At 42.8% G+C, this 15,789-nt stretch overlaps 1 protein-coding gene across 4 annotated transcripts in view; it reads left to right on the top strand.

Annotated features, from left to right (window-relative positions):
• The window catches only part of NOL4 (nucleolar protein 4), a 200,992-nt gene that overhangs the window by 51,582 nt on the left and 133,621 nt on the right, over positions 1-15,789 (top strand). The window lies entirely within an intron of this gene.

Below are 15,789 nucleotides of genomic sequence, written 5' to 3'. Positions count from 1 at the left end.
TTAGATAGGCCTGGTTTGGAATGAACTTTCTCCTTGGCTATGGAGCTCACAAAGAGCCCGTCCACTACAGACTGTGACAGTGGCTAATGAGGGACATGTGAATGCGCAACACCCAAAGTGCAGGTCTATTGCTATTAGAAACAACACATTGATATTCTGTACTTGTTACTCCGTAATTTCCTGGTCATGTGTGCTAATTGAGAAATGCTTCTTATGTTTCTCCTGAACACTAAATATATGGGATTTGACAGTTAAACTGGATTCTTTCCACTTTATGCATCATGGTCAATTGCTAGCTGGTAAGTTATTTAGGTGAGAATGGGTGTGTTGCATAGAGGCTGATAGGATCTGGTGATGGGTAGAACCTTCTGCTGTGTTGCTCTCCTGACAAATAAAGAAGGATGTCTATGATGATTTGGTAAGCCAGTTTCTAACCACAGCTGTCTTTTGTCTCAGTGTCCTCAAGCTATCACAAAATTTGTGCAACTTTTGACTTAATTTCTATCTATGTATGTTCACTAAAGGAGCAGTTCTGGTGCACAAGGTGTAGAGAAAGGCAATTCACTTTCCTGTTGAAGTTTGACTTTTCAGGGCTATTATAATACTATTGCTAAATTAGAGTTTTCAGGGATACTTTGGAAGGTGCCGTTTTTATGTATCTAGCTTTCAGTGCCAAACTGTGCTTTATAGGTTTTTGCTTACCTATATACTCAATCTGTTTCACATATAGAGTGTTTCTTAATAGGAATTGTGTACATGTATATGTCTGAAATAAAAATTATAGCTCAGTACAATAAACTATGAAGAAATGCCTGTCATACATGTCTTAATACCTGCCATAACCAGATTCATGTGCCACATCTAATCATATTAGAACATAAGTATGAATGATAAAATGCTGCAAATCTGTCACTTGCTATTTAAATGTATGGGAAATAAATGCAGTGGTCTTTGAACTGCAGGTAGTGTGATCTTACAGAATTGCTTTAAATCTCTCATCTTTCCTTCCCTTCCTCCCAGATGGTACTTGCTCACCTTCCTAAGGCAATCCTATTTTTTGCTGCATCTTCTGGCTAAAGCATCTGCTGATAGAGAGGTTTGAAATAGCAGCTCTTCCTGCTTCACGGTTTTCCTGTGCTAGTTGTTGTCAGGTAGCGAACTTGAGTGTGGCTAGTTATAGCAACACTGCTTTTCAGATATGGGAGAAGAGGCTGAGGGAGGAACTGAAAGACGTTAGAGAAGCAGGAGAGAAAGAAGAGTGATAGGAGAGGGCAGGAAAAAAGAAGACTGGAAGAAAATAATGCACACAGGGATAGAGGGATGGAAGCTGGAACAGGAAGGAGGGAAGACAAAAGGGAACTTCAATGAATTTATCAGTACAATCCCTTTTGTTGTCACAGCCTTCACTGTAAAATTTTACAAATTTAATACTTAATTATAGCACACACACCCCAAAATCATCACTGATGCGTGATTTTGTCTGTCTAAAGTGATTCCTGCCCCTTTCCCTCAAACACTTGATGTGTCCATGAGAGTTATGTCAGCCACTACATTCAGTCCACAGATAAAGACACTTGGCATTTGGCTCATCTGAAGTGTCTTTGCTGCATTCTGGCAGGTGAAAACTTACTGCTGCATAAGGTTGCCTGTGCACACACGGTTGGGAAAAGGTGTCTGTGGTGGAATGGGACAGCACAGGTCTTCTGCTGCCCCAAGCATGTCCTCACTGGGAGAATAATATGCTAATGAAAATCGTTAGGAAAACTGCCGCCTGGGGTGGATTAGTGACAGCTTCAGTGTACCTAAAGGTGATGTGTTCTATCATTTTGCTTACCTGGCTTTCCATGTGAGGTGGCATGAGAATATTTTGGGATGTCTATTATTTTTTTTCCATGGATCTCAACTGATGTGGTCCTAGAATATAAAGAGTCCACGTACCCTAGAGTAACGCAATAGTGAGCTGGGCCATGCCACTGAGGGATAGATGGAGGCTCTTCCAGTTCAGTTTATCAGAGCACAGTGGAATGCTGCATAAAAGGAGTAAGATGGTTTCATATCCTTTTCCCTTGGGTCTATAGCTGCATTGTATTTAGGCAGGCATTTGGTTTTGGGACTCCCTTTCAGAGCTCACACTAGAAAATTTGACCTGAGGTTTCTCAATGTCTTCCAGTCTAGTATTCTGTGTTCTGCTTCTCATGATTGGGTTATTTGTACCTAAATAGAATAAAGGCAAATATGAGAGCAACCCACAGTATCAGCTGAAAGCAATAGACTACTTCACCCAGAAATGTCATGATAGGTAGGAAAAATGCTGAGGAGGGTGCAGAGAGGGAAGGTGTGTGTTTGCTTGCAGTAGATGGGTGCTGGTACTACACAAAAGTCCTGGGCTCTGCAAATGTACTGAGGCTTCGTAAGATTCCTTGTATAAAGCATATTAGGGTGAAAGAGAACAGGAAATTGAGGAAGAAATGAAAAGTGGGGAGAGTTAGAGAGTTGTATCCATAGTACTGAAGTTGCCACAATACTACAAAGGACAGTTCCCACTTTAAATTAGCCTTTGTACGCTTTTAAATAACAGGGCCTTGAGTCACACCTGCTGGTGAATGACTGAAAATAGCATCCTGAGCACCTGCAGGGCTGCTGCAACGATGGGGGAGGAGTTGGAAAAGAGCTGCTGCTCTTCCCTGGGGAGTTAGAAAAGGAAAGCAGCTTTAATTTGCAATCGGTTCATTCCCCAGCTGGGAATAGGGTAGGGCTATCTGGTTACCAGTGCCTCAGAGCTGCTTTCCCTAGCAGCCAGCTGGATAATAGGGCTGCAAATTGCTGGTGTGTTTCCTTTCTCTTTTGCAGCCTCTCCTCTTGCTGGTCCCTATTGTCTTGCTTCCCTATACATGCTACAGCTCTGTTGTCCTAAGCTGGTTCTTTGGAGCGAGCCCTGCGGACCACTCACTGGTGGGCAAAGGTCCCACTCGAGAGCTGTCTTTAGTTCTCCTTTCTCCTAATAATGCCCTAGGGACTCTGATGTTGCTGGATCAAACCCTTTTGTCCTTGTCTCAGACCACAGACAGCAGGCAGGGTTTGCAAACTGAGTTTGTCTTTTTTTTTTTTTTTTAATTAGTGCTTCAACCTGTACAAAAATGGTTTTTGTATTGAAAACTGACCTCTAGATAGGTCTGTCAGAGGGGTAACAAGACCTTCTACCATGAAGGAAAATAGGACTCTTGTTGCCTTTGCCTGTTAGCTGGAGCCCCATGCAGAACAGCTGAGTGTGTTTGCTCCCTTGGTGTGGTGACTCATTAGTTACCAAGACATGAGAGGTGTAGGGGGATGCTCTGATTAGAGGAAATTAAGAACCTGAACAAGTCTAGAAATAACAAGAGTTAGGTATAGATTTTATGTTGAATTTTTTTTGGTTTTCACTGTGTGAGCTATCAAATAAAAATCAGGGATGAGACTGACTGTAACCCAGTGATAGAGGCAGAATTCTTTTATTTTCAGTACTTCTCACTGTACTGAGGTACACCAAAACATATCAGTGCTTTGCCTGGATTTGAGTGGAGGACCTATGTAGTTTTTAGAAAATGATCGTTACATGTTTATACATATTTATATAGAACTTCCCCTCACAGGCACTGTATGCAGACTGTGCTTATAGCAGCTAACTATGACAAAATATGTCATGATTCAACCTTTGACAGGGGCTGTGCTGTCATCTTACATGTGGAGATTACTAATGAGTTTTTCCTGGTTGTACTTTTTTCAATTTACAGAAAATTGAGCAATAATACTAAAATGCAGTGGAGAACTATATCTTCAAATAGTTTGCGGTCATTTGGATGGTGCCAGTTCTCTTTCCCCACATGTTCAAGTTGCCAGGCTTTCCACAATATAGATGTAGGAGATGCGATTGTTCACATTGACTATTCCCTTCATTCATTTGGTGTTTGTGGTAGGTACAAGTATTGGAGCCAGTCATCTAAATACCTGTTTTCTGCATCGAAGCTATAATCTTTACTCAACGCCTTCACCTAAAACAAGTAACATCAGCTGATTAAGTTGTCAAAACCATGTATCTGTGCAAGGGTGCAGAGTTTGCTGTACCTGTGCTTGCAGTTGGTTTGTTCACTCTGAACTGAGTCCAAACTATTGGTGAAATGGCAGACCATTTAAAATTACATCTGAGCTGAGGCCAGGAGAGCTGAATTTTGTGATATATTAGACCTTCCAGTCTTGCTTGAGCCAGTGAAACTTGCAACATTTTGGGCAATAATCTCACTTCTTATGACTAAGGATGAAACAATAAATACTAGTCTTTTGAAAGAGATCTAAGATACCTGTCTGTCTCATGGCAGTGGAAAAGGAAAGAGGAGTACAGTAACATCCAGGCAATGCTAACAATACAGCACCTTATGCATAGTATTTTGTGACCTTGCTGTAATTTCCCTGAAGGGGAAAGACCACCTGTATGAACAGGTTTTAGATTTCCCCTATTCTGGGAGATAAGAGCAGAGGCAGCACAGGCTGAATGAAGGCAACAACCGCGTCCCAAAGATGAGGGCTGAGACAAGCTGGCAAGAGAGAATGAGGAAGGTCTCTCCTTTGGCTGCCCAGCAATCTGTTCTGAGGATAAGCAAAGGTCTCCTGTCTCTGCAGCTGTCAATCTGCCACTTTTTGCAAGCACCAGCTTCATTACTGAATAAAGCAAAAGACAGCACAGTCGCATGTGCATGTTTCGGAGTGAGTCTATGGACTGCACTAAACTGTTATCTTACATATGTCAAAATCACAAAGGTTTCTTTAGACAGGGAGTTAGTTACAATATATTGCTCTATCTGAGAAAAATAGTATAATCTTCACCTAAGCAGAGTTAAAGTGGACCTGGGAACTTGGCATATAGTACTAGTATTATTTTGCTTCAGTGGAGCTACACCTGGGGTGATTTGGCCCATCAGATTTGCTTTGCTGTAATATTATTTGCATAAACCAGTACATTTCAGAAAGAGGAAGGTGCAACAATAACAGAAAGCCAGAGAGTTGTGGAAACGTGGCATTTCAATGGTTTCTTTAGAGATGATACCTTATCAGTGCAAAAGGCACTGTGAGTGACACTGTAATGACACTTGAACAGTGTTAGGATGTCGGTGATAATGCATTGTACTGAGCCTGGGCAAGAGCTTGAAATGTTGGTGCAGCTGCATTAGAAACTTTCAGTCCTTACCATCATTAAGGAGAGCTGGGTGGAATTTTGAGCAAATCAAGTATTTTAATGTACTGGCTGCTGACGAGGCAGCTGGTATGTGCATTGTCATCAGAATACTAAGCCGATTATACGAGGCACTTCTATTGTACAATAAATGAAAATCTTACTTTGACTCTCTATACAACTCAAATTTAGTAAGAATTAAGCATCAGTGTCTTTCCACGGAGAGCACTCCTTCCTTCCTCCAGATTAATGGAAGGAACTTCCAGAACTTCACTGACTCAGTGGACCTGCCTAATCAGACAAGGGTCTCAAACCAGGATTTGGACATGAGCACCCTTCTCACTGAAGTGTAGCAAAGAGATTACTTTTACAACACCCTTTTTTAATATGTAGAGTTACTGTATTTTCATTGCTAGTTGCAAGCATCTTGTGAGTTGACTGTGCTGAATGTCTCCCCCCTGCTCCATTTTACTTCTGTGTGTCTTCTCTCATTTTTTAGTAACTTGTGTTCTTTTTTTTTTATAAGTCCTTGTTTGTTTTTTATCTTATACTGTAATTTGCTTTAGAGACTAAAATATTATTAAACATGAATTACGCATTGAGCAGACTCTCTGCTAGAGCCTGACTGGTCTGTTGCAACCAGAGAACAATCCCGTTTCTCGCACCACCCTCCCAGCTGCACAACTGTCGCTTTCTATTATGCTTGCCTTGAACAATTGAGTGTGGCTTGTAATGACAATAATTGCCTCAAAATTGTTTGTCATGTTTGCCTTGTTAGCAACAAACTACTAACTGTTGGTTACAATCAAGTTCTCAGCTATTACTCCATAATTACATCAGGGAATACTTGCAGCCAATAATAGCTGAGAAATTAGAATTATCTTTTCACAAGTAATGCTAAAATGCTTGCAGGCCATTCACTCTGTTCACAGCCATTCTTTTTCACATCAGCAATCTAGTGGTAAGTGAAGCCTACCCCTGTGTAAAAGGCTAGCCACAGACCTGTATCCTTTTGCATCTTTAAAACAGGTCTGTGGGATGCATCAGTGTTGTACAGGTCCTCTATCCATAGATATTTCACTTTGGTAATAATACTTACCAACCAAGCTATCTCTTCCTTACGCAGGTACTGAAGGGAACCAATTTGCTTTTGATTGTAGTGTGCGAGCCCTTGTAACTAAGCTTAGCAGGATTTCTGAAAGCATAGGTTTGGTTTTGGTTGATTTTCTTTGTTCTTTTCCTTTATCTTAGCATCTCTCAGGCTTTTCCCTCCCATTTCTCTGTAACATCAAAATTAAGGAGGGGTATTCTGGTATAGGGATTTAGTTTTGCTTTTCAGTACAGACACTTTACCCAGCTTATCCTCTTTAGCAGGGGCTGTGTGCACAGATCGCTTGATTTAATTTGATCTATTTCCTTACAGTATAGGTAGAGTTTTTTTATAACTACTGTTAAAATGCATGCTAGGCATTGACTCTCTTTTTTTTCCTATTATGTTTAATATAGAATAATATAATAGAGCATTTTTATTTCAGTAAAAGGAATGTAAAACAATGTGCTTTAAAGAAAATGAAATTTAGCCATTAATTCTTCACTGTGTTATATTTTAATTAAGGAAGCTATTAATTTATTTTTTTTAACAGGAAATTCCCTGGAGACATTGGACTGTCTTATGAAAGATATATTTTTACTGGGAAGTTCTTTAAAGTGTTTCTTGTTTGATATCTTTGTAATGCTAAACATTTAAAATTAGTAGTAATTTTTTAACCAAATACAAATCCTTTGATTACAAAGAGAGTAGTACTTTTTCAGCACTATAGTGTTCTGTGATATTTAACACATAAGAAGTGGTTATATATGTTTTTCTGAGATCTATGAAGCAGTATTTTCAAATAATTGATTTAATGTTGCCAAATAGTAACCATATTGTTGTGAGGCAAACCGACATACTACCTCTAGCATGTCTTAATGACAGGATGGAAGAAATTATATAATCATTCTGAAAGTTTCAGGATAGGCTCAACTCCAGTGGTGTCCTCCAAGTATTTGTGAATGCTGATAGCCTGGTTATTCTGAGAAAGATAGAAGTGATGGTTGCAGGTTGACTGGAGACAGAAAGATACCAGAACAGTTACATTTAGCATCAACACAGATTAAAATATAGCCCAGCTCTTTTACAAGTTTATTTAGCACTTGGTGACTGGTTAACAGCTTGCTGGGAGATGTGTGAGGCTCAGGCAGTCTCTCCACTGCTGCATGCTCGATGGGCACTAACCAGTGCTGGTTGCTGAAGGAGCACACTTCTAGACAGACTTTAGTAGCTACTCAAACACACCATGCAAAAAGATGGGAAGGAGCATACCTATTTATTTGCCTTTGTGGGCTGTACTCTGTGTTATGCTGAGAAACCAATCCAGAACCTTGGTTGTAAGGATTGGCATTAACATAAATTCAGACAAGAGCTGACATAAAGGAAGAATCCAAATTTATATAATATACAATTTTCAGACTTAGGTGCACAGAAATGAAGATAAATTGATGCCTTAGGTCAGCTCCAAGCTTTTCTCCATTTCCATCAGATAACAACCCATTACTGTGCTAGTCTTCCATCTGGAATGTGGTTTTCCACCAGAAATATTGCCCTGAGATCAGTCTCTACTGCAGAAGTCTCTGGTTATGGAGATAGTTGCATCTTTGTATCTTAAGTTCTTCCTCAATGCTTCAGTTTCGTTTCAGAGATTTTACAAGCCTGCTTTCTTGTGACATGAATCAAGAAGTCAGCTTAATGCATCTCCAAGAGAACTAGTGACTGCTTCTACTGAACTTCTAGCAGTCCTGATGTCCTGTGTGCTTTACTGGGTAGAGTTGTTCCCTAAGAAGAAGGTAGAGTGATCCTTGTTAATAACCATCCTGGATCCCTGCTATAAACAAACTGTTGAACTTCCTGACTGGAATGTGGAGTTCAAACCTCTGTATTTTGTTTTTTGTAGTCTGAAACTTGGATTTCACATAAGCATAGACATAGGCATGGAGATTTAAATGAGATCATAAACTAGAGCAAAGCATGTGGTTCACTAGCAGCTTTTAAGTAACGCAACAATAATAGGTACTTCGGGGCAAACATTGATTAGAAAATTTTGTTTTGTGCTTTGAGAAACACTGTGATAAAACCATGATATCAACAGACTAGTGTAAATTCTTAGGCACGATAATCACCATAACAGCTTTGATGGGAAAACAAATTATGAGATACAGACAGGGAATAATGGTTACTTTTTCTCTGCAGAGAAAACAAAATAGAAAGATGACATTTCAGTTACACAAAGTTACTGTTCGAAGAAGAATCAAAATGTCATAGAATCATAGAATGGTTTGGGTTGGAAAGGACCTAAAAGATCATCTAGTTCCAACCCCCCTGCCATGGGCAGGGACACCTTCCACTAGACCAGGATGCTCAAAGCCCCATCCGACCTGGCCTTGAACACTTCCAGGGAGGGGGGCAGCCACAACTTCTTTGTGTAACCTGTTCCAGTGTCTCACCACCCTCACAGTAAAGAATTCCTTCCTTATGTCTAATGTAAATTTACTGTCTTTCAGTTTAAAACTGTTACCCCTCATCCTATTACTACACTCCCTGTTCCCTCCCCATCTTTCCTGTAGGCCCCCTTTAAGTACTGGAAGGCCACTATAAGGTCTCCCCAGAGCCTTCTCTTCTCTAGGCTGAACAACCCCAACTCTCTCAGCTTGTACTCACAGGGGAGGTGCTCCAGACCCCTGATCATCTTCGTGGCCTCCTCTGGACCCGCTCAAGCAGATCTATGTCCTTCTTATGTTGGGGGCCTCAGAGCTGGACACAGTACTCCAGGTGGGGTCTCACAAGAGCACAGTCAAGGGGGAGAATCCCCTCCCTTGACCTGCTGGCCACACTTCTCTTGATGCAGCCCAGGATACAGTTGGGTTTCTGGGCTGTGAGTGCACATTGCTGGCTCATAGTCATTTTTCCACGCACTAATACCCCCAAGTCCTTCTCCTCAGGGCTGCTCTCAATGCACTCATCGCCCAGCCTTTATTTGTGCTTGGGATTGCCTTGACCCATGTGGAGGACCTTGCCCTTGGCCTTGTTGAACTTCATGAGGTTGGCACAGGCCCACCTCTCAAGCCTGTCCAGGTCCCTCTGGATGGCATCCCTTCCCTCCAGAGTGTTGACGGAACCACACAGCTTGGTGTCATCAGCAAACTTGCTGAGGGTCCACTCAATCCCACTGTCCATGTGACCAACAAAGATGTTAAACAGTGCTGGTCCCAATACCAACCCCTGAGGAATGCCACTTGTCACTGCTCTCCACTTGGACATCGAGTCATTGACCACAACTCTTTGAGTGTGACCATCGAGCCAATTCCTTATCCACTGAGTGGTCCATCCATCAAATCCCTGTTTCTCCAATTTAGAGACATGGATGTTGTGCAGAACAGTGTCAAATGCTTTGCACAAGTCCAGGTAGATGACGTCAGTTGCTCTTCCCTTATCTACCAGCTCTGTAACCCTGTCCTAGACGACCACCAAATTTGTCAGGCACGATTTGCCCTTAGTGAAGCCATGTTGGCTGTCCCCAGTCACCTGCTTATTTTCCATCTGCCCTGGCATAGTTTCCAGGAGGATATACTCCATGATCTTGCTGGGCAGAGAGGTGAGACTGACTGGCCTACAGTTCCCTGGGTCTTCCTTTTTTCCCTTTTTAAAAATGGGTGTTAGATTTCCCCTTTGCCAGTCAGTGGGAACTTCACCGGACTGCCATGACTTCTCAAATATGATGGATAGTGGCTTAGCCACTTCATCTGCCAGTTCCTTCAGGACCCGTGGATGCATCTCATCAGGTGCCATGAACTTGTACACCTTCAGGTTCCTTAGATAGTCTCAAACCTGATCTTCTCCTGCAGTGGGTGGTTCTTCATTCTCCCAGTCCTTGCCTTTGCCTTCTGTGTCTTGGGCAGTGTGGCTGGAGCCCTTGCCAGTGAAGACTGAGGCAAAAACGTCATTGAGTACCTCAGCCTTCTCCATGTCCTGGGTAACCAGGTCTCCTGTTTCCTCCCAGAGAGGGCCCACATTTTCCATAGTCTTTCTTATATCATCAGTGTATCTATAGAAGATTTTCTTGTTGCCCTTGACGTCCCTGGCCATATTTAATTCTATCAGGGCTTTGGCCTTCCTCACCTGATCCCTGGCTGATTGGACAGTTTCTCTGTACTCCTCCCAGGCTACAGGCTACCTGTCCTTGCTTCCACCCTCTGTAGGCTTCCATTTTATGTCTGAGCTTATCCAGGAGCTCCATGTTCATCCATGCATGCCTCCTGGCATTCTTACCTGACTTTCTCTTTGTTGGGATGCATCACTCCTGAGCTAGGAGGAGATGATCCTTGAATATTAACCAGCTTTCTTGGACCCCTCTTGCCTCCAGGACTTTATCCTGTGGTACTCTACCAAGAAGATCCCTGAAGAGGCTGAAGTCTGCTCTCCTGAAGTCCAGGGTAGCGAGGTTGCTGTGCACCCTCCTCGCTGCCCTAAGGATCTTGAACTCCACCATTTCATGGTCACTGCAGCCAAGGCTGCCCTTGAGCTTCACACTCCCCACCAGCCCCTCCTTGTTGGTGAGAACAAGGTCCAGCATACTACCTTTTCTCATTGGCTCCTCTATCACTCGGAGAAGGAAGTTCTCATCAACGCATTCCAGGAACCTCCTGGACTGTTTGTGCCCGACTGTGTTGTCCCTCTAACAGATACAGAGTGGTTGAAGTCCCCCATAAGGATCAGGGCTTGTGAATGTGAGGCTGCTCCTATCTGTCTATAAAGGGCCTCATCCGATCAGTCTTCCTGGTCAGCTGGTCTGTAGCAGATCCTCACTATAACATCTCCTGTCCCTGCCCTCCCTTTAATCCTGATCCCTGAGCTCTCCATTAGGTCCTCATCCATCCTGAGGTAGAGCTCCATGCACTCCAGCTGGTCACTGACACAGAGGGTGACACCCCCTCCTCATCTCCCCTGCCTGTCTTTCTTAAAGAGGCTGTATCCTTCCATTCCAGCCCTCCAGTCAGAGGAGCCATCCCACCACATCTCCGTGATGCCAATAAGGTCGTAGCCCTGCAGGCGTGTGCACATCTCTAGCTCATCTTGTTTATTCCCCGTGCTATGTGTATTTGCATAGAGGCATTTAAGTTGGGCCTTGATGAAGCTGACTTACTGGCTGCAGTGGATGGAATTCCTTTGTGCTGCTCCTCAGGTGCTCTCCTGCTGACCTGTGATCCCTCTCCAGGCTGTGGACATCTATTGCTGGTACTGGCGTCAAGCTGGTAGGAGTGGAATGGATTAAGGTTCTCCTCCCCTGGAAACTTTAGTTTAAAGCCCTCTTGGGGGGCTTGGCAAGCTTATGGCCAAAGATGCTCTTTCCCTTCTCTGACAGATGGACCCCAGCAGCTCCCAGTAGGCCAGGTTTCTCAAAGTGAGTCCCATGGTCTAAGTAGCCAAAGCCCTGGCTGTGGCACCAGTCCCATAACCAATCGTTGATTTGCCAGATTCGACTGGCCCTTTCAAACCCCTTCCCTTTGACCAGGAGGATTGATGAAAAAACTACCTGTGCTCCAGAGTCCCTTACCACCACTCCCAGGGCTCTGTAATCCTTCTTGATACTCCTCAGACTGCTCCTGGCTGTATCATTGGTGCCCACATAAAATAACAATAGCGGATAATAGTCAGTGGACTGTACAGGTCTCAGCAGTCTCTCAGTGACATCCCTGATTTGAGCCCCCAGTAAGCAGCACACCTCTCTAGAGAGTGCATCAGACTGGCAGATGGGTGCCTCCATACCTCTCAGAAGAGAGTCTCCTACTACTGTCACCCATTGCCTTTTTTTCAGTTGTGCTGGTTGTTATACGGGGAGCAGACAGGTCTCTCTTACTCAGCTCCAGTGTCTCTCCTGATGTCATGGGTCTTTTCTCTTCAGTCTGCAGAGCAGTGAAGCTGTTCTACAAGGGCACCCGAGGCTTCAGGGGAAGTCTCCTTCTCCTGCAGGTGTCCTTGTTGTTGCAAGCTTCCATTCTTCTGCATTATTGGCTCCCTTCCCTTCTGTGTGTGCTGGTGGGGGAGTTTTTGGCTGTTTGGCCATGGGCTGTGGGGCCACTCCAGACTGTGCTTGGAAGCAGCTATCTAACTCCTTCTCAGTGTCCCTGAAGCGTACTAAAATTTTAATGACTTAATTGGCAAAGTGGGTTTGTTATGTCACACTATTTAAGTGGCTCTTGGATGTTTATTCTGAAGGGAGCTGATGCTGCAGCCTGTCAAAGAGAGGATGAAGAGACTTGAGAACTTCTAATTTGAATTACCTGCAATGGGAGAAATAGGTTCTATTCAAGAGGAGGTGGTACAAATAGTGAGAGCAACCAGGTGGTCTAGAGAGGCAGAAGTAAATGGAAGCAACCAGTGCTGTCAAACCTCTTTTAAGAGGAGTCCTTGTATGTGTATGAAGAATTGATAATCTTTGAATAGTTTACAGGTCTGTATATGTCTGCTTTACCAAAAATATCTAGGATTTCTGTCTGTCTAAAAGCAATTGGTAACTTCTAAAAAATATCCTTCATAGTTAACTGTCCAAGGATCATATTTTAATGAAAAGTTTCAAAGAACTTTGAGATTTAGTGACTTGTCTTTTGGAAATTGTATCCAGCATGATCATGTCCAAAATATATGGGTGCAGTTAAAACCTTACTAAAATCAATGATAAGAATTTCTACAAACTGCAGTGGACACAAGGTTTCATCCTTCATGTTTTTGTAATAGGTTCTGGGCAGCTGAACTGATCCTAAAGTAGTTAATGTGGGTGCTGAAATTGCTACTGGTTCTTCAGTTAAACCATCGGTGCAGTTTATGCAGAGATGATAAACTTTAATTCAGTGAGTTAGCCAAGCTCTGTTTGTGTTCCTGTATCTTCCTTTCTGCTACATTTCTGTGATTCTGTACTAGTCATGTGTGCTCTCTAGGAACTGTGCCTCTTAGATTCCTGGATCAGACTATAATTCCCTGGTTATTCCTGTACATCTGTCACAGACTTGTAGTTTCACATACTGTTATATCTCCTGCAAATATGCCCTATTTTAATTAAAAGCATGGCTGTTGTAAAGCCTGTTAGAAAGGAAAAATATTTTTCTGTTCTCTGAATCAGCTAGTCAGCAGCATGCTTCCATTCAGTCCCTGGGAAGAAGGGCCTAAGATGATTGCTTACTCAAGGAGATGGGGAAATGGTGGTGACAGCATTAAAAGGCATGTGGTATGGCTGGATTTTGAAGAGTAAGATGATAGTCTGACCAAGTTCTCCAAAATGATTTAAGAAAGAGGGTTCCATGGTGATTCTTGATCTTAATTCTCTCTGCTGGCATTGTAAAGTGCTGATTTCAATAGAAGATTAAATGCAGCTTTGTAAGGGAGGGGGGTGGATGTGGTAAAATGATTACTTTTTCTCAGAAACAATTCTTCACCACCTAATAAACTGTGTGCACTCCTAGCCTTCTAGTCTTTTACAGGCAGCTCCAACTGCCATGGCCGTGCAGAAGAACATGCTCCTTTCAGAAGAGCTTCTACTGCATGGATGAATATGACTTGGATGGGAAGTGGTAGCCTTTGAGTCTTTTCTGGTTTTTTGCACCCTCTTCCAGTGTACTGCTTGGTTTTGAGTAGTCCAGTTGGTTGTCTGTGGGGCAGTTCTGTTCTATTTATGACTTTTTTTTTAGGCTGGCTTTGATGCCTTCTAGGGCATCTGCTGTTTTTGTGGATGCTTGGTATGAGCCTCTGTGAGTAGAAGAGGATGCTGCAATGAGGCTTTGGGGGGCAGGACAACTGGGGTGTTCCAAATCAGGCATGTGGCCCACCAAACTAGCATACTGTAATAGAACAAAAGCTCATTGGTTCTTAGCTGAAGTTACACCAGATCCTTGTGTAACAGGTGAGCTGGCTAACACCTGGGTGTGAACAGACTGGCTAATAAGACCCCAAACCTAAGCGACCATCAAGTACACATGTATGATGGAGAGAGCAGGTGTTAGCAGTACCAATATCTGTTTTTTGGTGTGTTGTTTTTTGTTTTTTTTTTTTTTTTGTATACAGGTAGAAGGGAAATAGCTACTTGGTTTTTGAACTGTTCCTGCCCTACAGAGTAAATTTCTCTGAATAATAATGAGTTTCTTTAAAGAAGGTGGGTGGGTCAGGAAGAACTCTAGTCTCCTATTCGGTCTGACTACCTCTTGGGAATACTGCAATTAGCTACACTTTGAATCTGAATGAAAAAATGAGGAGAAAACCACTCTCCTGACATCTCCATTATTTCTGCTGAGAGTGAAAACTGTCGCACTTCAGCACTCTTCAAGGCAGGAAAATTTTGGTTACTCTGCTTTCCTGTGTCAGTATGTAGTGGATGCCTTACTGTTTGTTTCTCCCTGGCTGTACACACAGATGTGAACAGAAATCAGTTCTGGGGAAAAATCCAGAGAGTGGAGGTTTAGGAAGGCTGCTTAGGGAACAGCAGAAGCTGAGCTTGCCAGTTTGACAAGGTTATTTTTCCAGCAGCATTTATTAAAAATAAAGTTAGCATTGAATTGTATGTTGGCCCTGTTGTATATTTCATTACACAACATGGAACAAGCACAAAGGTAATTCAAGTCTACACAGAAGTATCTAGGAATAGATTTTCTATTTGTATGTTTCATAACCATATTTATAAATCTGTATTTCTCTTATCACATTTATCTCTCTTTCTATAGTTATCTATTTCTAAGTAAACTGAAATGATCAATGAAGAGAAGGCAGAGCTTTGTGGCATGGGAATCTGTTACTAAGCAGATGATACATTTACTATGCTCTAATTAGAGACCATCTCAGAGAGTTCAGAAATACCATGGGCCTGAATTTCTAGAAGAGGCAATTCTGTTAAGGCTAAATCCATCCAGAGCAGTATAGAATGGTTTGTGTTGGAAGGGACCTTTAAAAGTCATCTAGTCCAACCCTCCTGCAATGAGCAGCAACATCTTTAACTAGATCTGGTTGCTCAAAGCCCTGTCCAGCCTGACCCTGAATGTTTCCAGGGATGGGGCATCTACCACCTCTCTGGGCAACTTGTTTCAGTGTCCTACCATCCTCATCATAAAAAAATGTCTTCCTTAGGTCCAGTCTAAATTTACCCACTTTCAGTTTAAAACTATTGCCCCTCATCCTGTCACCATTTTCCTTAGTAAAAAGTCTTTCTCTGTCTTTCTTATAAACCCATTTTATATATTGAAATGATGCAATAAGGTCTCCCTGGATCCTTCTCTTCTCCAGACCGAACAACCCCAACTCTCTTAGCCTTTCTTCATAGGAGGGGTGTTCCATTCCTCTGATCATTTTTGTGGCTCTCCTCTGGACCTGCTCCAGCAGATCCATGTCTTTCCTGTGCTGAGGGCTCCAGAGCCGGACACAGTACTCCAGGTGAGGTCTCAATCACCTCCCGGCACCTTTTGATGCAGCCCAGGATATGGTTGGCTTTCTGGGCTGCCATCACACATTACCA

This window comes from Strix uralensis, chromosome 1 (assembly GCF_047716275.1).
Source record: "Strix uralensis isolate ZFMK-TIS-50842 chromosome 1, bStrUra1, whole genome shotgun sequence".
Lineage (NCBI taxonomy): Eukaryota > Metazoa > Chordata > Aves > Strigiformes > Strigidae > Strix > Strix uralensis.
This window is presented reverse-complemented; position numbering and strand designations above follow the sequence as displayed.